The following is a 21430-nucleotide window of genomic DNA, read 5'->3' as shown; positions in this document are numbered from 1 at the left end:
CATCTGCATTCTTCTTGAGCCACCGATCTTTCAAAAGCAACAAAGAGTCCCGTGGCACCTTATGGACTAAAGGATGTATTGGAGCATAAGCTTTTGTGGGTGAATACCCACTTCGTATTCACCCACAAAAGCTTATGCTCCAATACATCTGTTAGTCTATAAGGTGCCACAGGACTCTTCATTGCTTTTTACAGATCCAGACTAACACGGCTACCTGTCTGATACAATCTTTCAAAGGTACTTATATATCCATCTTTTATTGTGGTATCTGAGCACCTCCCAGATTTTAATGTGTTTATCTCCACAACACCCCAGTGAAGTAGGGAAGTGCTATTCTTCCCATTTTACAGTTGGGAAATTGAGGCACAGATAGGCTAAGTGAATCGCCCAAGGTCACACAAAAAGTCTGTGGTAGAGCAGGGACTTGAACCCAGGGCTTCAAAACTCATGCCTTAACCACTGGACTATCCTTCCTCTGCTCTTCTATCCCATCCTCAGTCACCAGTCTTTCAAAATTAGAAGTGGTGAGTGTTGTCACCTCTGGCGATTTTATTGTGATGCTCACGACATTTGGTGCTTTTCTTAAAGCTCCATGTCCTCGGAGTCCTATGATTATGGCAGAGTCTCAGCTTTCATTAACAGGAGAAGTAGTTTCTAGCACTCATGATTGTACAGAAAACGCTTTGAAAATATGACTCCAAAAGGCTCAAACCCCAGAAGGTTATTAGAAGAACCCAGCACTGACTCTATTTTAGAATCTAATGCGTTTTAAGTAAATCCCATGATTTTCGGGGGCCTGACTCAGGGTTTTTTGCAGTTGGCACCCACTGTACAAATTGCTGCCAGTGTGCTAAAAATAAAGAAAAATGTTCAGCTCCTAGCAGGTCTTAAAAAGCATAGTGGCAATTTAATTTTTACCTCACATTAGCTAAATTAAATCACAATAAATATCAGTGGAAGTATCACACAGAACATAAAAACTATCCATATGTGCTCTACCCATATGCTGCTTTATGAGCAGTTATTGTGTTTTACTTATGTTCAAGCTGTATACCAGCAGTCTCCACGACATGTGGCCATAGTAAGGAATAGAGTCATCTGTGTGCTGGAGGCATTCGTGCTTCAAATACCACACTCCAGGGTCTGCCTATGCGTCACTGTAACTGCACATTGTAGGAAGGTTATTACCTATGTATAGCATCCATGTTCATACAGCTGGGTTCCCAGCACTGCAGACATCTTTGGGTTACCCAGAGCATCGTGCTGTGCTTGCTTGCTACTGGAGTTGTCCCTACTGAGTTGGTGGAAGGGATTACTCGTTGTAGACAACACTCCTGTTGGTGGCAACCATCTGTGGGGACTGGCTCTTAATGAACTTTAAAATGCATTTCTGCAAGGAAAAATAAAAGGAAACTAGATTAAAAGAAATTTAAACAAATCAACTGTATTTGAAGATTGTGCTCAAACCTAGAACACATTGTCACATACGTTAATTTATTTCTTGGGGATTCCAAATGTTGGTACATTATCAAGATCAGGGGTTCTCCAAACTGGGGGTTGGGACCCTTCAGGGGGTCGCGAGGTTATTACATTGGGGGGTTGTGAGCTGTCAGCCTCCACCCCAAACCTCGCTTTGCTTCCAGCATTTATAATGGTGTTAAATATATAAACAAGTGTTTTTAATTTATAAGGGGGGGGGCGGGAGTCACACTCAGAGGCTTGCTGCGTGAAAGGGGTCACCAGTACAAAAGTGAGAGAACCATTGATCAAATAAACTAAATGAATGGTACCACTACTTTAGCTATCAAACCGACAGCACAACAGCCCCCCATAGGTTTAATGCTCTGCATGGAATACTGGGTAAATATAGGATAGAAAATGGTGCAGTGGAAATTTCTCGGGGATTGTTTTGACTCAAATTGGTTTTAGAAAGTGAATAATTTGTGCTGGTTCAGAAACATCAACGGTGATTTCTGTGTTAGAAGTCAATGTATTTAAAGATAACTTGATTGGGACTAAAAATTACACATCTCCTTATTGTTTAGCTGCTTCATCTCAAATGCATAGGTTTTGAGGGGAGGGAGTTGGAAATTACACATGCAGCCAAATTTCTGATTTCCCCTTCACCAGGGCATTGCGGAGAGTTATTACTCTTTTCGAGGGGCATTGCACTCTCCTTGATTTTTGTTTCAAGCAGTGGAATGGCATGTCATCAAATCCTGTTAATTGGTTTAGCATTAAAATGCAAGGTCATATCACTCTCTTGATTAATCAGCAGCGAAACGGCTTCTAACGATCGTTTCTGAGGAAAGAGAAAAATAAAGCATATAAGGGAAGCTCTAGGCTTCTTCAATAAAATGCACAGGGAACTGCTTTTAGAAAAAAGTACCATAGTTTTATCTTTCATCATTTAAAAGGAAGCACTACAAAGAATAGAGATATTAGGAAGCAGAGAATGTTGTTTTATTTTGTATGTGTATGGTGCTTGGCACAACTGGGCCCTGATCGGGACTTGCAGGGTTTACCTCAATACAAATATTTATTAAATAATAATAATAATAGAGGTAAGAACATTTCCATGCGAGTTCTGCCCTCACTGACACTGGTACACCTCTGAAATTAATGGAGCAATTTTGGTGTAATGGGGGTAGAGCCATTCACACCTACCTTGGGTGCAGAGCCAATGAGTATCCAGTTGCTCCGAAGCAAAAATGTTCACTAATACAAAAAGAGGATGTGAGTCAGGGTCCAGAAGGTGAGTCTGAAATATAGTTTAAGGTCAGAAAGAGAACATCTTTCTTCTGGCTGGTCACAGGCACAGAAAAGTTTCCAGCAATGAGGTCCAAGAGCAAGATAAAGAGGAAGGGAATTGATACACTCACAGGGCTCCCTACCCATACTAACTCCCGTTTAATTATGCAGCTCCCATGGTGGATTACCACTTCAAGACACTGAAAGAGTCCGGATACTTTTCCTAATCTCGTGTTATCACATTCTGAGCAGTATACAGCAAAATTTATTTTAAACAATGAATTAAGTCTATGATTCAAATAGTAAACTCAACAGCTGGATAGTGGATGGACTGTGAGATTTCCTATCTGAAAAGACAGCATGTTTTTAAAAAGATTTTCCCTGTTCCAATATTTAATCTCTTTTGGTTCCTGCTTTCCCCTGAACAGCTGAAGATTTAATTTCCAGGGAATTAAATGCACAATTTGCATCATTGTTAATGGTAACTGTGCAAATGATTTGCCATGCCTAGTCCTGAAAAACATTCTGAGAGCTCCCAAAACACTTCCTAGATTTTCTTGGCATGGTAGCAGCATTATTGTTGAGGTATTGATGCATTTGACATATCTTTGAACCTGGATCCCAGAAAAGAGGAGAATAGGATCAGCCATAGAAGGAAAAAAAGAAGAAGAAGAAAGGATTCTTCCTGCCTGCCAGGTTACATTCAATAGACAACTGTTCAGAAGCTTTAATGGGCCTTTGTGTCCCCCTATGGAGATTTGTTCTGGTTAGCTTCTAGAACTCTCAGTGGGTATGGGCTTGATCTGCACTCTCTCTTTCTCACTACGCGCCATATTCCAGCCAGATGCTGAAAAGAAATGATGGCATTAGCATGACTACTCTGCTGCAAACAAATATGCCTTGTGTAATACCCTGGAAAGATACCCTTTGTGGACCTGCACCATTGAAGTGTATGAGTTTTGCTATTGACTTCAAAGGGAGCAAGATCTCACCTGATCATGTCCTTGGAACAACCAAACAAGAAACAGCCCTCAGAGGATCCATCCCAGGTTTGATCAGAGAACACTTCAGACACTATGGCATTGGGGAACATATTAGTACCTAGATAGATAGAAGACAAGCTCACAGGACAAGACATGGAACGTTTTCTTTGGTTTGCGTGTAGACCACCAGCAATTCTGCATGTATCCAGAAAATCTGTTTGTTCTTTATATAAGAACATAGAACATAAGAACAGTCATACTGGGTCAGACCAAAGATCTATCTAGCCCAGTATCCTGTCTTCCGACAGTGGCCAATGCCAGGGGCTTCAGAGGATATGAACAGAACAGGTAATCACCAAGTGATCCATCCCCTGTCGCCCATTCCCAGCTTCTGGCAAACAGATTGCATCATCGCAAACCATGATGTCGAAGCTTTGGTGTGTTTATTAAAAGCAACCTGAGACATGACACCTTGTTGAAATCTTTCATGGGATTTTTCTGGGCATCATTAATTTAGCAGGGTTATATATATTGCACTAAGTCCTTGGGAAACACCCTGGTATCTAGTATAGGACAGGACTGAAATTTCCCTGGAGGTCCTTGACCATCCTAAAAATATTTCCACATCACAAACTATTACAAATATTTTCTCTAACACCACAAGGGAAAAGTAAAAAGAACAGGAGTACTTGTGGCACCTTAGAGACAAGTAGTTCAGCACATTTGACATTTAGAAATGCACTGAGCTTACTTTTGCTTGTAAGACTACATACCAAGATGACCAAAACATTCTGCATACATGCTAAACAGTCATCCCTTAAAATCAAATGTCACATTTTGGACATCAACTGCTCAAGTACTACAAAATTCCAACCAGTTAATTAATATGCACATATATTTAAATATCAATGAAATATACTGAGACTTTTTATTTATAGTAAACTGAGACACCTAAAAATGTTTATAATGAATTTGCTCTCATCCTACCAACATTTTATTTATTTTGCATATACAGTACATATACATATCAGAGCTAACGTTCACAATATTGTAATGAGAGACATATTTGTAGACACAAAATGCATGTATAACATTTCATACATGTATAACATTTAAGGCAGTGACTTTAAGCAATAAGCTTTGGAACCAGAATCTAATTTTATGAAGTAGTAAACACATGTAGAAGGGTCTTAAGCAAGGGGAAAGGATGTCTGGTTTTACATTAACTTAGAAATGCCCAAGCTCAACCCCAAAGGTAGATGGAAGAAATCTACATCAGGGGGATGCAAAAGGAGTGAAATTATCTCCTCAAACTAAGCAGAAAACATAACATTTGAGGCTCTTACATCCTTATATTTTCAATTTTCATCGTCTCTCCACCCCACATTTCAGGCAGTTTCTTTCTATGCTTTCCTTTGTTCAGACACCAGATTTCTGACAAGATTTAAAGAACGAATATAATCTGAAAAGTTACTCCATAAAAATAACATTGCATGGTTCCATCTCTATTGCCTTTACACGATTCCGTTTCAAAATAGCCCAATTCACAAGTAGAAAAAAAATGAGTTTTGTTTAACTGCCGTGCACCCTGCAAACTCTCCCTGGGATTCGAAAGTCAAAATATGTTTGTCCTGGCTCTCACATCATCAGTAATAAATGTTCTGCAGTTGGAACCTAGTTAACAATTCTGTGGATGTGTGAGCCTGTAAAGAATCTGGCTCACTCTCCCAGTTGCCTGGCATTTGCAGTACCAAGAGGAGTGAAAAGCAGTAAAATCTTATTTCAGTCAATAAAATCAGCAGAGATATTTGCAGCATGCAGAGGGAGCAGATCTCTTGAGTAAAATGGAGCAATTATTAAAATAGTCACTTTTCTAACCAGAACCACAATTTAAATTCTATGGTTTTGGTTTGCTGAGAGTTACTGAGTAGCTGTGGTTTGTACTCTAGTGATAATCACTGAACTCCAAGACTTGTTTTGAGAGTTAGAAGTGGCAGAGCCATGTGTTTTGAATTTAAAGTCTTAAAATTAGAGGCTCAATGTTATTCCAGCAAAGATACTGCCAGTGTCTCTGTGGACCATAGTTTTAAATCATCTGGAACCTGAATTCTACTCATTAATGATTAAAGGGAACAGTAATGAAAGTGTGGTGAGGGGGGAATAAATATGCAACTATATAAGCAACGGTGTGTATTTTAATGTAGAAAAAAGAATGTTATTACCAGTCTGACAGAGGACAATAAACATATCAAGCTAACTCTCTTCCTTCATTTAAGAATGCAATCTTATTAAAGTAACAGAAATTCTAGACAGCAGCAGGGTAACTTTACAGAACTTTCAGTCTAGGAATGGAGCATTCCCATAAACATGTTATTCGTATGCTATCCTAGCAGAGTTAACTGGGTTTTTACGTTCCACTTTTTTAAGAGTGAAATTATCCTAAGCAGGAAAGATTCGGTGGATTGGTATTAAGATTTTTACTCAGACATCTAATCCATATCTAGTCCATACAATAAGCCAGTGGTGAACAACCAGGGCAAGCCACTGGCGGGCTACCAGACTGTTTGTTTACTTTTGCACGGCCGCTCGCAGCTCCCAGTGGCTGCAGTTCGCTGTCCCTGGCTAATGGGAGCTGCAGGAAGTGGCGCAGGCCTGGCCCAAACAGTCTGGCAGTCCGCCAGCAGCTTGCCCTAACTGGCCACGTATGGCCCGTGGGCCGCAGGTTGCCCACCACTGCAATAAGCTGTTGTGCTGTATGTTCCTGATTAGGAGTTTCCTGTCTTTCATATGAGGAAGCAAATATGGATGAGCAATAACTGTTTCCACTGAGCATTTAATTGTGGGCCTAAGAGGAACACAGACACCTAAGTGAAGGCATATTGCATCTCTGCATGAGCTTAGGGCCTACTCTGCTGCACCAGATTTTCTAAATCTTTATTGACTCCTGTCCTGATAATGGGATACTGTTCCATTTGATGTTCTGCATGAGACCCCATACTCTTTACACTGGGGCCTAATGCCCTTGTTGACTTCAATGGCAAAACTCTCATTAACTTCAATGGTGCAGGATCAGGCCCTTGAAGAGCAAAATTCTAGAGGCCTGTGCCACGTCTGAGTAAATGGACCTTGCACAGGTGATGGTTACATGAGCAGAGGGTGATTAAATCCTTTCTTTCCCAAGGCAGCGGGCACCAGCACAACTGGGTACTAGGTTCTCAGCACCCACCCTTTATCATGGGGACTTAGACCAGTGGATCTGGGTAACTGCAGACACTAGCGAAGTCGAATGAAATTTACCCACTTCTCCTTTGGGGAATGTGGCGTTTAGTTTAGGCGTTTACCCACTTCCTTTTCTTTTTTTTTTTTTTACCACTACAGCACTGGTTGCTGAGCCACTGACCATACTCCTGACCTGTGCCCAGCTGCCTCTAATAACGTGGTAAGGCTAATTACTTCCAAATGGTAAAGGTAAACGTTTAAAGAGAGACCACTGTGAGCTGTCAGGCAAATTTATGGGGAAATGCATGAAATCCCCCAGCGAGTTAAAAACCTGTGCACTTCTCAGCTTGTCCATTGTTTTTTATCAACTCTGGCAAGGTTTAAATGGATTTAGCTCTCCAGAAGGAAAATAGAGATGGATTTAGAATACTTCCTAGAATACTTTCCTCTATTAATATGGTATTTAATATCATTCTGCTAACAGCTTTTCTTTCTAGATTGCAATGACTTTGCTGACCATGTACCACCTCCATCACATCCCCCTTTTTCCAAAGCAGATACTGGGATATTTGAAAACTTGGGGTTCTGAGAGGTAAGGTCAGTTAGCAAAGGAATAGAACAAACATGTGTGTCTCTGTGAGCCTGCTTGCACTGTCTTGTCACCCATTTTTCCTTTTTTTTTTTTTTTTGGTACAAGAACACATCTCAGTTGAGCTGTTTGGTTTGGTGATAGTTTTCCTTCCTAAAAGTGATGAAAGGTCACTGGCCATGCATTACTCCAGACCCACCTGTCCTTCTCACTTTTTTCCAGAAGTCCTGCAACAAGAGAAACTGCAGTTAGGAAACTCACAACCAATAAAATCCACAGTATGTTCTATCTACAAAATTAGACGGTTTGCATTTTCAAAGGCTTTCAATGACTGAATGTGAGGGAAAAAAATCAATGAAAAGGAAAATCTGTCATATAAAAATGGAGCCAAAATACTTACCAAAACTTCCAATATATCTACTTCCGGACATGTATTGATAAAAAAATTAAGGCACTTTTTTTTAATAAACAGGTTTCAGAGTAGCAGCCGTGTTAGTCTGTATCCGCAAAAAGAACAGGAGTACTTGTGGCACCTTAGAGACTAGAAGCCACGAAAGCTTATGCTCAAATAAATTTGTTAGTCTCTAAGGTGCCACAAGTACTCCTGTTCTTTTTTTAATAAAGTACAGCAGGTCTGCTCACAGAGAAACAAAACACTCCCACACACATTGGCTGGTGATCCTATAGCACTTTTGCTTTGACTTAGAAGGCTCAGTACAAAGTTTGAAGATAGGATTAGAGATGATGTACAAGATCCTCCGCTAATGTATGTTTGCACAGCTCCACTGACTTCAGTGAAACGACACCAGTTTACATCAGCTGCCGACGTGGCCCAGCGTTCATGCCCTTTATTATTTACAGTGTTGGTACCCTTTGGGATGTTCAAAACATGTTTAAAACAGCCACTACAGATAAAGTGCTGTTGCTTCAGTTTACAATCTGTCCCATCATACAATATAAATAAGGACTTGATGAAAAGTCCTTCTGTTGTATTAATTTTTCCAACAGTAAAAAATCATTAGTGGTAAAAATATAAACAACTGTGCTCTTAGTAGTCAATGGATTAGGTATGACACTTCTAGTGCTACTTTGGAAAATACAGGACAGAAAGAAATAAAAAGCCAGATCCACATATTTCTGTACATTAAATATTGTTCGAGCACTGAAAACATACAACATGCGTCTTTACATTCCTTTGTAAATGAGTAATGTGCAAGATCTGAGAAAACAACCGAAGTAAAGTTACTTACCAATCCAAAATGGCTGTTTACTGGCAAACTTCCAGAGCCATGACATTTCTTTGGGGGAATGTACACTGGCTAAGTGACCATGGGACCTACACATCAGACAACAAAGGCCAAAGAGAGAATGACTTCCAACATTTTATAGTCAATGTAATAACTACTATTTACATTCAAAACGTAAATATTGTAGCTCTAGTCCTGCAGTTCTGATCAAGAATCAGGTCCTTTATCAGGAATATTTACAAAAGAGATACTAACATAGAGCAAGCTCTGTCTACGTGTCATTGACATGATTTTAATTTATTATGTGTACTGCAGTAATTCCTAAAAGATTCCACTGCGATCATCGTACTAGTAAGAGACAGTCCCTGCAGACCTTTACAATATAAGCAAACAAAAGATGGGAGGGGAAACAAAACCACAGAAAGGTGAAACACATCAGTGGCAGAGCTGTGAATAGAAGCTAGGTCTCCAGATGCTAGTCCAGCGTCCTATTCACTACCCCGCACTGAACATTCAGCTTGTCGCTTTCCATCAGTAGGAATCAGCAACTAAGAAACCTGAACAAAATCCAAAAAAACTCGAGACCTGACTGGCTGTTTAGGAAACATTTTATGTTACATTGCCAGAGGATTCATCAGAGAACAAATCATGGCTGATCCCTCTATTGTGGGCCAACCTAACACTTCCAATCTGAACATCCACTCCCCCTTAAACTTGGGGTGCTCCAACTTTATGGCTTGGACTCTTCTGTACTTATAACAAAATTCCACCTTTATCTCTACATTAAAATATATGCTTAATAAATAGTGATAGTGGCTTTGTACAGTCATTGAGCCAGTTGATCTCTAACAGATCTCTTGACTCATCTCTTGAAAATTCAACATATAACTATTCTCACTTCTCAATCTAAACTTCTATTCTGTTTTATTGCATGCACGCAGCCTAATGGTACTTTGCAAGTTAAATAACCCTTGGTGCTTTGTAAGCTACACAGCCTTAGTAAGATGGATGTTTATGAGATACTGTAAACATGTTTGGCACGTAGACACATGCTTTCAGTTTGATTATTTGTATTGCTGAGGAACTATATGAAGGCAGCATATTTTGAATGGCTGATTAGAGCAATATTGCTCATGTACCCAAAACATAACATTTCTAATCCCATTGTCATTTCATTTTGAAGAAAAGAAATGAATTTAGGATCTTGGCCTGTGTATCATTTTGAAACGAAGCCATTTCTCTATACGACTTTTTCACAATGGCTCTCACTGGGCAATATTTATAGAAATCTTGCATCCATACATCGAAAGAAAAACAAATGCAAGAAACTTATTCTTATGTTATCTTGTATCAATGGATGTTGTGTTCCGTAACTCTATTACTTGAAAGCTCAAAGAAATCACAAGGTCCTTGCCATGACAAATATTTTATTCCTCCAACGAGCATGACTTATATCTTTTTAAAGAGATCAAAATGGGTCTGTTTGTCCTTTTGATGTCAGTTTGAAGAAACCTCCCCCCACCCCCTTTGAGTTCTATGAAAATTGACATGATAAACCTAACTGGCTCCTTTAGAACTGCTATGGTTTTCTGTAAACACATACTGTACCTCCAGCCAACCAGCTTTGAAAGTGTGTGCTGTGCACAGCAGATGGCCTGGCTTGCTGAAACATACAGTATTTATACAAATTTTTATACGTGAGTTTACTGTACTAATGAAGCTACTGTGATCTATAGACCCATATTTAGAAGCTTTTTAAATAACTGAGTTTTGACTTGACAGCGTGTGAAGGCTCCTAAGATGTGACTATGATATCTAATGTGAGTAGACATTTTGGAGTTGCATACCACACAGTGCATGTGCAATAAACAAGCCTAATATTCGTATTTGTTATTTCTATTGTGCTAACATCTTGGGATACTGAACAAGGATCACAGCACCATTGTGCTAGGCACTGTACAAAGAAATAACACAAAGGCAGGCTCTGCCCCAGACAACTCAATCCTGGCGTTAGACATTGCGCAACAGATGAATAAACGGATAAGTTGGGCTGGGAGGACCAGGTAGCAGCAGGGAATCACAGTCCTCTCAATAGTCACATGGTACCACCAGTCTCACCAGCGTCATATGGCAGTGATTTTCAGAGATTGTGGCAAAGATAGATTTTAAGAAGGGAATAGATGACATGGCATTTAACCACCCACAGCTTCCTGGAGCCTTATCTTCACTATCCCCTCCCACCATTGCTACCCCTGGTGGAGCTGAACAGGTGGTAATGATTGTGGAAAATGTTCGGGAACAAAGCCTAGCATAGGCACAGCCTTAGAGAAATCTTTCCTCCCTATCCCGCTAATCCTCTTGGAATTCAGCAATTATCATTTACTGGATTAGGATAAAATGATACATTCCAAGAAGATTATCACCTTCTCCTCTGGTTTGGCTAAGCAGGACATGAGAAGGAAGTTTCTGCTATCCCATGAGAAAGGAAGGTAAGGAGGAATCTGTTACTCCCAGTCTTTCTACAGCAGGCCAAAACCAATTCCCAAACAGCATGGTCTTGGTGAAAATGGAGGTTTCCTACCCACTGGCCTGAGGAAAATTAAAAATCTCTTAACTTAGTATTTTTCCCAACAGTGGTAGTAATGGTGGGAATATTAGTGTAGACCAGGCATTGGCATTTTAACCACCATATCATCTACACCTGCTCTAAGCAGGGGTAAACAAGATGGTGATTAAAATGCCCACAAGCCCGTCAATGCTGGTGCAACCACTGGTGAATCTGCATGAGTGGCAGCAACAATGGCACATCTGCAGAAAAACAGACTAATGTAGCTCCCCTTTCCCCCTTTATTGTTTGACTTTAACTTTCAGCTGCATTAACCAGGAACACCACTCAAAATGCTCTTTATTTGGAGAGACCTCACACATTTTAATCCTCAAATTACCCATGTTCCATGCAAATCTGGTGCCCTCACTTTTATTGTTGAAGTATATTTACATCAGATATAAAGCATAATGAAATGGGGGTTATGGAAACTTATTTATGCTGAAGAGACAAATCCCACAGAATTGTATAGTTTTCCTCCATAAATGTCTTGTGTCTCTCTCTTATTAGGTCTTTGTGAAAAGTCATGGGCCACGTTTGAACCTTGGCAGGTTGAGAAGGACAAATAAAACCAGTCCATCAAAGACCAGTGTATTCAGAGTCAAACTCAAGTGTCAGAGGGAGGGTCCAAGTGCCTTGGCAAACTTCCCAGTTCAGTAATAATTAGGAGCTGAGCCTCAATTCTTAATTTCATTAAAACACTCTCCATGACTCTAGGAGACATCTGAATTCATATTTACTTTCTCATTTGATTTTAATTCACTCACTTTCTGTGAAAAAGTCTAAACAGAGAACTTTATAAATCCACAGGTTTATTGGAAAGTAAACTTGAGGGGGGAAGGAGGGAGGAAGGCTGGGAGAGAAGAAAATAGAACTGAAATAAGCTCTTGGGACTGGTTCCTAAAGCCATGATCAGCACAGCGGCAGCCATGGTTTCATACAGCAGTTTGCCCGATTCTACCCTTACTTAACTATTTCTACATGTACAATTTTATTAAATGGAAAAACTAGACTAGAGGTTCTCAAACTGTGGTCTGTGGACCACCAGTGGTCCGCGAGCTCCATTCAGGTGGTCCGGGGATAGTTCCCTCTAAGGTGCATGCCTGGGTGGCCACACACAAGAGAATGAAGGGCCACCCACCTAATGAATGGAGCCGCACAGGTGTGGCTCTTCTAATTAGGTGGCTGGACCCTGGAGAAGACACACATGTAAGATGAGGTGGTGGCCTTGGGGGGAATAGAAAGATAAGACTATAGATATTAAAATATGAGTTGTGTGTTTTTATTTGTAGAACAAAAAAAAGTTAATAATTATTAAGTTATGTTAATTAATTAAATAATTAAAAGTTGATAATTATTAAGCACTTTTATCCGAAGTATGTTACAATAGTTAGCTAACGGTACAAACAACATTTGAAAAGATCATTAAGCGGTCCGCTGAGACCCTCAGCAATTTTCAAGTGGTCCGCGGAAAAAAAAGTTTTAGAACCACTGAACTAGAGGAATTTAGATTCCCTCTATGTTATTCAATGATAGAAAAATAAACATTTAAATTGGTGCAGGAGCTGATACATTTATTTGAACTACAACTACCATGTCACCCAGGGAGAGAATATACCAGCAAAAAGACTTACAATATAGATTTACAGCTTATCTCCAAATTTAAATATAGCAGAAGGCAATTAAGAAATTTTCTTCAATAAATATACATAAAGATATTATATAAATGTATAATAAGAGTTATATGTAGTAATATGCATAGTTTCACAGTAATATGAGTTTATATATAAATATTCATATTATACTTTTATATACGATTACATGTGTGCACATATATTTTTTCTGTGAATCTATGCATACTAATCTGCATGTTGTAATTTAAAATAGAATATCTATTATAATAAGACAAAATCTTATTGGGGTAAGGGAGGGATAGCTCAGTGGTTTGAGCATTGGCCTGCTAAATCCAGGGTTGTGAGTTCAATCCTTGAGAGGGCCACTTAGGGATCTAGAGCAAAATCAGTACTTGGTCCTGCTAGTGAAGGCAGGGGGCTGGACTCAATGACCTTTGGGGTCCCTTCCAGCTCTATGAGATAGGTATATCTCCATATACTGCAATCATAAAGTGCTATTTCATTTGATTTTTCCAAGTCTGCATTCCTAGCACCCCTGCTGCCATGCTCAATAAGGGCAGAAGGGTTCACAGGTGCTCAAAGTCATATAAACTTTATCATTTATTACCTAATTTAAGGTTCCATTATGAATGAAGCTGCAAGAAGACATGTGGGATTGCTCTGGGAAATTATACATTTTTTGTTAAACCCATGAAGGAACTTTTCACCTCAAATGTTTGGAATTCTCTGGCACTATATGTAACAAGACGTCTCTTTGTCTTGCTTGACACCCTTGCTCTGGGGGACCTCATTAGCTCTCAAAGTTTCAGTTACAATTTTTCTGTTGGTGTTTCACAAATCTGTCTCTCTACTCCACGTATACAGTCCTGCATCCCAGCCTGTTTTGTTGACATTTCTTCCTGATGTCCCACTGTCAACTTTAGGTTACATAAGAACGGCCACACTGGGTCAGACCAATGGTCCATCTACCCAGTATCCTGTCTTCCAACAGTGGCCAATGCCAGGTGCCGCAGAGGGAATGAAAAGAACAAGGCAATTTATCGAATGATAAATCCAGTCCTAGCTTCTGGCAGAGGGTTAGGGACACCCAGAGCATGGGGTTGTCCATCGTAACATGGACAAAACATACCCGTCTTATCCTTACTCCCAAGCACTACACTTCTTCCCATTCTTCATCATTGTTGACAGCTACACCATCATCCCAGTCATCCAGGCCTGTAACCTGGGGGGTCCGTTTTTTAAACCACGCTTTCCCTTACCTCACCTATCCAAGTCATATTCAAATCCTGCCACTTTTTCCTCAAAAACATTTCCAAGATCTGACTATTTCTGTCTATCCCTACAACTACAGTGCTCATTTGCACACATTGTGTTACTCAGATTTTATATTACTATGACCTTGGTCACTTTGTTCATTTGTCTTTTAGGCCCCCAATCATGTGTTCAACTTTATGCACTGAATTTAATGGAACCACTCACATATGTAAAGTTACAAGTATGTGCACATGGGTTTGCAGGATCAGGCATTAGCTTGTAAGCTCATTAGGGCAAGGACTATTTCTTTTATGTCCAGAAAGTGCCTAGTGCATTGCAGGTGCTACCAAAAGTAAATAAGTAATAATGATGAGACTAATTATTCAGGTCTACATGATTAATTTATCAAAGATGAAATGCAAAGCAAAATGAAAACTAAGCTAAGCACTAATTTCTTTGTTACCATCCCCATTACCCAAAGGATGAGGGACAGTCAGCAGAAAGAGAAGTCTTTTTTTTTTAAATGCTTTTTTCCATCTGTAAAACCCTTCTAGAACTTCCTGGTTCACTGAACATGCCCCAGAAGAATCACAAATATCAGAATGCTCAGTGCAATCTACACAACCCATGGTATCTCTCATGTTCATTCTGGGAGAGCTTCAGGGAACCAGGGAGGGAAAAACTGTCAAAAAATAAAACTGGCTACTTAACATTTGTTTAATGATGCTTTCCCACAACCCAGATTGTCATCTGAATTTAACATAATTTTCTCATTCACTTTGCAGCTCTCACTTATAAGAAGGAAGAAGGCAGAGAAGTGGGAATGCTTTTATTATTACTTATGGACCTCATGCTTTTATTATTACTTATGGACCTCAGCCCTTCCCATCAGCGTCCCTGTTTCTAAATAGAAAAGCTTTGAAAATAAGGCAGTTTTTCCTTCTCTTCATATGTTGAGCATACATCCCAGCCAATATGCCTTGCCTGTATTTTTTTTCTTTAAATTTAGGCCACATTGTCTTAATTTACCCACAAAGCAATTATGAGCAATCACTTCCCCCTCTTTAATTTACCTGACTTTTTTTAAAAAAATCTTCAAAGGAGTTTTAAAAAAAACTATGCAAAAAAGGCAGAAAGTGAACAGCATTTTTTAAAACCACATCCTCTCTCTTTCCTGTTTGAATCTAATAAAATTTTAAAACTGCATGGATATTTTCCCTTATGAAAAACATATGAACAAGACAAAACCCCTAGTATTCTGCTGAGATACTGTAAACAGGATAAAATGTTAACTGCGGAAATACATAGTTTAAGACCTATGTTTGTTTCTAGGTCTTTCCAGGAAACATGCAACCTTTGCTTGCGGATTTTGTTTCAGCTTAGTGGAACCGTTTTCACAACTATTATCCAAAGCCAGCATTTCAAGGTCGGCCCTACATCTTGCTGGAAGGGAGGAATATTAACAAGTGTGACTATCCCATTCCCTGCTACCCTCTTAAATTGCCCAGAGGTTGTCAGCAAGCATGGAAGCAATAGATCAAAAGCTCCGGGTTTTATTGTTGGAACTGGATGTCAAGGTGGATATTGGGCAGGCAAAAAACCAAAGACCTCAAAGAAGCTAGACTACAAGGTCTATTAAAAGGGGGACTACTGGCCTGCACAAATATTATCTCAAGATCCTGTAAAAATACACACTCCCCTTCCAGTAATATTTTTCTGTGACTACCTCCCATTCCTGACATGTGCCCTCCTGTCCCTACCCTTATGATGTGCCTTACCCCACAGCCTGTAAAGAGACCAGCAGTGGATTGATTATGCCAGTCGTATGCTTCCAGGGAAATTCCTCCCAGTCCCCTTGTGGCATCTTTACAGCTCACTCTAATTGATGAGTCTGTCTGATCACCTTTAAGATTAGTCTTTTAGATGCAAAATCTCCCGAGTGTGAAAGGGGGAAACAAAAATCACTCTGTGCTGGTACAATGCGCGAGACAAAATAAGAACCTGGCCACCGTAGTCTTAGCAGATCTTTTTCAAGCACTGAGCGGTCAGTGAACACCACAAAGGAGATAAACAGATGTTGGGTTCAATTCTCATCTTATCCAAAGCTGCTCACTCCTAATACATACAGTCAAACTGTCAAGTTGCCCCTAGGGATATGTTTAATTTCCACATTTTAAAAATATCCATTAAAAACATGCTCCAGTTTTTAGAATATGCTTTGCACCTACCTAGCTGATCCAACAAGATGTCATCCAGCTTTTTTTTTCACACCTGGCTTTTCTTTTTACATGATGCCAAGCTGCAGAGCAGAGCATATTGAGATATGTAAATAAACTCTCCTCCTTCCATGGACTGAAGCACCTTCATTCTCATGCAAGGGGAATTAAGTGATTTTTTCCCCCCAGTAAGGGAGGTTAACTCCAACTCAAGATACATACTGCAGTCTTGAGTTGCAGTGACTAGGAGGTAGACCATAGCATCCACAGTAAACCACTGGAAGGTGACCTGTAAAAGGCTCTTCATAGATTCATAGATTCTAGGACTGGAAGGGACCTCGAGAGGTCATCGAGTCCAGTCCCCTGCCCGCATGGCAGGACCAAATACAGTCTAGACCATCCCTGATAGACATTTATCTAACCTACTCTTAAATATCTCCAGAGATGGAGATTCCACAAGCTCCCTAGGCAATTTATTCCAGTGTTTAACCACCCTGACAGTTAGGAACTTTTTCCTAATGTCCAACCTAAACCTCCCTTGCTGCAGTTTAAGCCCATTGCTTCTTGTTCTATCCTTAGAGGCTAAGGTGAACAAGTTTACTCCCTCCTCCTTATGACACCCTTTTAGATACCTGAAAACTGCTATCATGTCCCCTCTCAGTCTTCTCTTTTCCAAACTAAACAAACCCAATTCTTTCAGCCTTCCTTCATAGGTCATGTTCTCAAGACCTTTAATCATTCTTGTTGCTCTTCTCTGGACCCTCTCCAATTTCTCCACATCTTTCTTGAAATGCGGTGCCCAGAACTGGACACAATACTCCAGCTGAGGCCTAACCAGAGCAGAGTAGAGCGGAAGAATGACTTCTCGTGTCTTGCTCACAACACACCTGTTAATACTCCCAGAATCACATTTGCTTTTTTTGCAACAGCATCACACTGTTGACTCATATTTACCTTGTGGTCCACTATAACCCCTAGATCCCTTTCTGCCGTACTCCTTCCTAGACAGTCTCTTCCCATTCAAAGCCTGCAAATTGGTATGTTACGATCATTTAAAGGGCCCACAAAATAAAATGCATAGATATTCTGGTCCCACTCTGCGCAAGCTCCATTCCGCAACCCTTGAGCTCCTCTGCCAACTGACATCCATAGGAACAGCATATTAATTACATAGGGGGAACAACTGGAATGCCTTCAGAGCCAAGCCTCAGAAGAAATCACTTACAGCTTTAATGGAGGGTCTGATAGTATGGTGGGAGGAGGAAGGAAAGGAAATGGATCAGAAGGAAGGGACGGAATTCATTCACCTGTTACCAGCTTACTGTCTGAGAGTTCTCCCATGACCTGCTTTTCAGATGCCACAAGTTAGGGCCTATGGAAAAACTATTTCAAAACACCACTACCTTTGCCTTCCCAGGACACAGGCTCTCCTTGCTCAAGAGAACTATAGCAGATTTGGTCTCTTTTATGGGCTGAATTTCTAAAAATGGGCCCCACACTGGAATCCCAGATCCAAACAGCTCCCAGCCCAGGGAACATCTGGATCTGGACTACACAGCTCAAGCCCATGCCCAGCCTCCTAGAACGGCCCATCAGTAAAATGAGGATATCAGGTACCCACCTTTATAAAGCTCTGAGAACTTGGAAAAGAAAGCACTCGATAAACACAAAATATTAAATGCTCCATGGAGTCCCCCTAAAGCCATTCTCCATTGCATCACTGCAATATACATATGACAACTGGGGCAAAAGAACAATATAGGAGAGGACAGAACCAAAAGCCCTAAGAATCCCTCAATAACCCTCAGGATTTTTGCCACTAAATTTAGGTAGTGGATCAGTAAAACTTCCTTAAGCCAGCAGCTGGCAGGCTGAATTATTACTGAGTGGAGCCCTAAGCAATTAAGCTAAGAACTGGAACTACAAATCTAAGATGATGCATACAAAATATGCTATGAAGACAGAGCAAATGAGGATGGAAAAAAATCACACTGTATATTATTCTAATTTATATATTAGATCTTAGACCATTCCGGATTTCTGGATTAAATACATACGCATATGGCTCCACTTGGACTCACTGGCTTTATAGAAAATTATCCAAAAAGTAATTTATAACATTTTGAAAGGTTTTTGGATGCCTTGTGGCATCATTATGCAATTTATTAATACGTGGGCAGAGTGACTAATAGCTCGCTCAGGATATATTTTTAGTTTTTAAAAAAATCAAGGGGACAACCAGCTACAGGTTGATGCTGTATGCTAACCATAGGTAATGGTGTATGTAGTTCTACTCCTCAATAAGCAGAGAACACAAAGCAAACCAGATGTCCTTTCAGATACAAACTATTAAGCTGGAACTTTCAAAGGAGCTTGAAGGCGATAGTGAACTAAATTCAATGGGATTTGGGCAGCTAACTCCCTTATGGCTCTTTTATCGTCTAGAAGGGGCCATTAGACCATCTACTCTGACCTCCAGTATAATACAGGCCAGAAAATTTCATTCAGTTACTCTCGCATTGAGCCCAATGACTTGTGTTTGGCTAAGGCCTATCTTCCAGAAAGGCATCCGGTCTTGATTTGAAGACTTCATAACATGGAGAATCCATCACTTCCCCTGGTAGTTTGTTCCAAATGGTTTATTACTCTCATTGTTAAAAACATTTGCCTTATTTCTAATCTGAATTTGTCTGGCTTTATTCCAGCCATTGGTCATGTTATGCCTTTCTCTGCTGGACTGAAGAGCCCTTTAGTACCTGATATTTTCTCCCCATGAAGGTAATCAAGTTACCTCCTGATCTGCTTTTTGGTAAGCTAAATAGATCAAGCACCTTAAATCTCTCACGTTAAGGCAATTTTTCCAAATCATTTTCATAAAATCTCAGCCTTAGGGGTTCAGTTTTACAAACTCTATCTCACGAATTCAAGCACACGGATATCAGGTTAATAAAGTGTGTTTCTTAGTAGGTCTTCCCTTAAGCAAATAGCCAGAGACAGGCTGACAGTGTGTTATTTGCACTTGCCCATGTCCACAGAGGCAGTTGAGCTGGAGTAACAGATTAAGGGGGAAGGACAAACGAAGAACAACGGGAAGACCCCTTCCTCTTTACCATTTTTCTGCAGGCTCTTTCAGTGCTCTCCCAGGTTGCATTTCTAACTGGAGTCAGAAGGTAGCAATGTTTATCCCAGTGACTCCACCCAAAAGGACATTTCCTGGACGTCACCCCCTAGGGAAAAAAGCAAAATTCAGGAGACTGCAAATTTTTATATACAGTACTATATGCATGAGCCAACTCCTGTAAAAACGGCCCCCTTCTAATATGAGTGAAGTTTTATATATATATGTAGCAGGGTGATTACCCCGCTCTGGCCCTGAAGGGGTTAAAAGCAGCCCTGGAGAGGGCTGTGGCTGGGAAAGGCTGATTGGGGAAGTAGCCACACCTGAGGCCACGCCCCATTCAGGCCACAACTGGCCCTATAAAAGGGCTGTGAGCCAGGAGCTCAGGAGGAGACACTCCTCTAGCTCCCTAGGGAGAGAAGGGCCTGGCTGCCTGGGAAGCTGAGGAGAGTACCTAGGGTGGAACAGTGCTGGGGAAGGGCAGAGGGAGCTGGGGAGCTCCAGCCTAGTAAAACCCCAGCTGCAGGCCTTGTTAAAGGCCTTCAAAAGGTACTGGGGCTGCAGAGGGGCAGCCCTGAGACAGGCAGAGGGTTCAATCCCCCATGCTGATGGTGAGTGGTTTACAGACTGCAGTCTGCCCCAGGGAGCAGGGGCTAGATTGAGACTGGCAGTAGTCACTGAGGCATGGGGGGGATAGGGGGTTTGGGGTTCCCCAGGGAGGGGAGACCCAGAGAGAGAGGGTGCTGTGGTGGGCAGAACCCCTGTGTAAAGGGCACCGGGAGGGACATGGGGGCCAGCGGCACGCGAGACACCAGCATGCAGAGGGCATTCTGCACTGAAAGAGCTAATTCCCTGGACAACCAGCAGGAGGCACCGTGCTGATGAGTTGTCGCCCCCCCAACAATACGCAATAATACACAGCAGTACCACTGCGCCAGTGAGCAACAGCAAGCCCAGCAGAGGGAGAAACACCAAGTGAGCCAACCTCCAGCTAGGCCAAAAAAGAGGTCTATGAACCCGGTGTGTTATCAGCAGAATCGCCAACCCCAAGAATTAAAAAAAATCATGAGTCAGACACCAATCCCCGCAAATTCATGAAAGTCTAAAACTAATATACACCAGAGTTCATTCCGTTTGCATTCTGGCTTTTGAACCTTGAGGGTTTTCTCTGCAGTCATGAAGGCTAGACACTTCCTTTAAAAAAAAAAAAGAAAGAAAGTGAGATTCTTGTGTATGTGTCACTCCAGGCTCTAGGGGCTTTAAGGAAAACACCAAATATCATGAGAGTTGGCAACACTCCCCACATGCCATTATTATGGCCTAAGTTTCCTTGGACTCCTGGATAAGCCAGCCTCCTGTCATTTTGTCTTGAGCATGTGTGAGTAGATACAGTAGCCTAGTAACCAAGTGCTAATTATTTGACAGAAGTGACAACACTGATGTTTAAAAATTCCATTTGGTCTGGGCTTACGCTGAACATTCTAGCCGGGAAAAGCTGCTCCGGACTCTAACCAAACCCTAATCATTACAAGCAGACCAGGATCGCCAAAATACTCTGGTGGGTCGGGTTGCTTGGCGACTGCCTGCCCCTTTTCTCCTCACCTTTCATTTCCCAGCTCCCCTCGCTTCCATGCCCATTGACTGGTTCTCTGCCATGAAACTTTTCTCCATATGGGCCTGACCCAAAGCCCGCTGATGTTCCATTGAAATATCCTATTGACTTCAGTGAGTTTTGGATCAGGCCACATATTATAAACATTTCCACCTCCTCCTCTTCCTCCTCCTCCTTCTCTATGTGACAGATTTCCTCGGGG

This window comes from Trachemys scripta, chromosome 8 (genome assembly GCF_013100865.1).
Source record: "Trachemys scripta elegans isolate TJP31775 chromosome 8, CAS_Tse_1.0, whole genome shotgun sequence".
In the NCBI taxonomy this organism is placed as follows: domain Eukaryota; kingdom Metazoa; phylum Chordata; order Testudines; family Emydidae; genus Trachemys; species Trachemys scripta.
The sequence above is the reverse complement of the archived record's forward strand: the minus strand, read 5'-3'. Positions refer to the sequence as shown.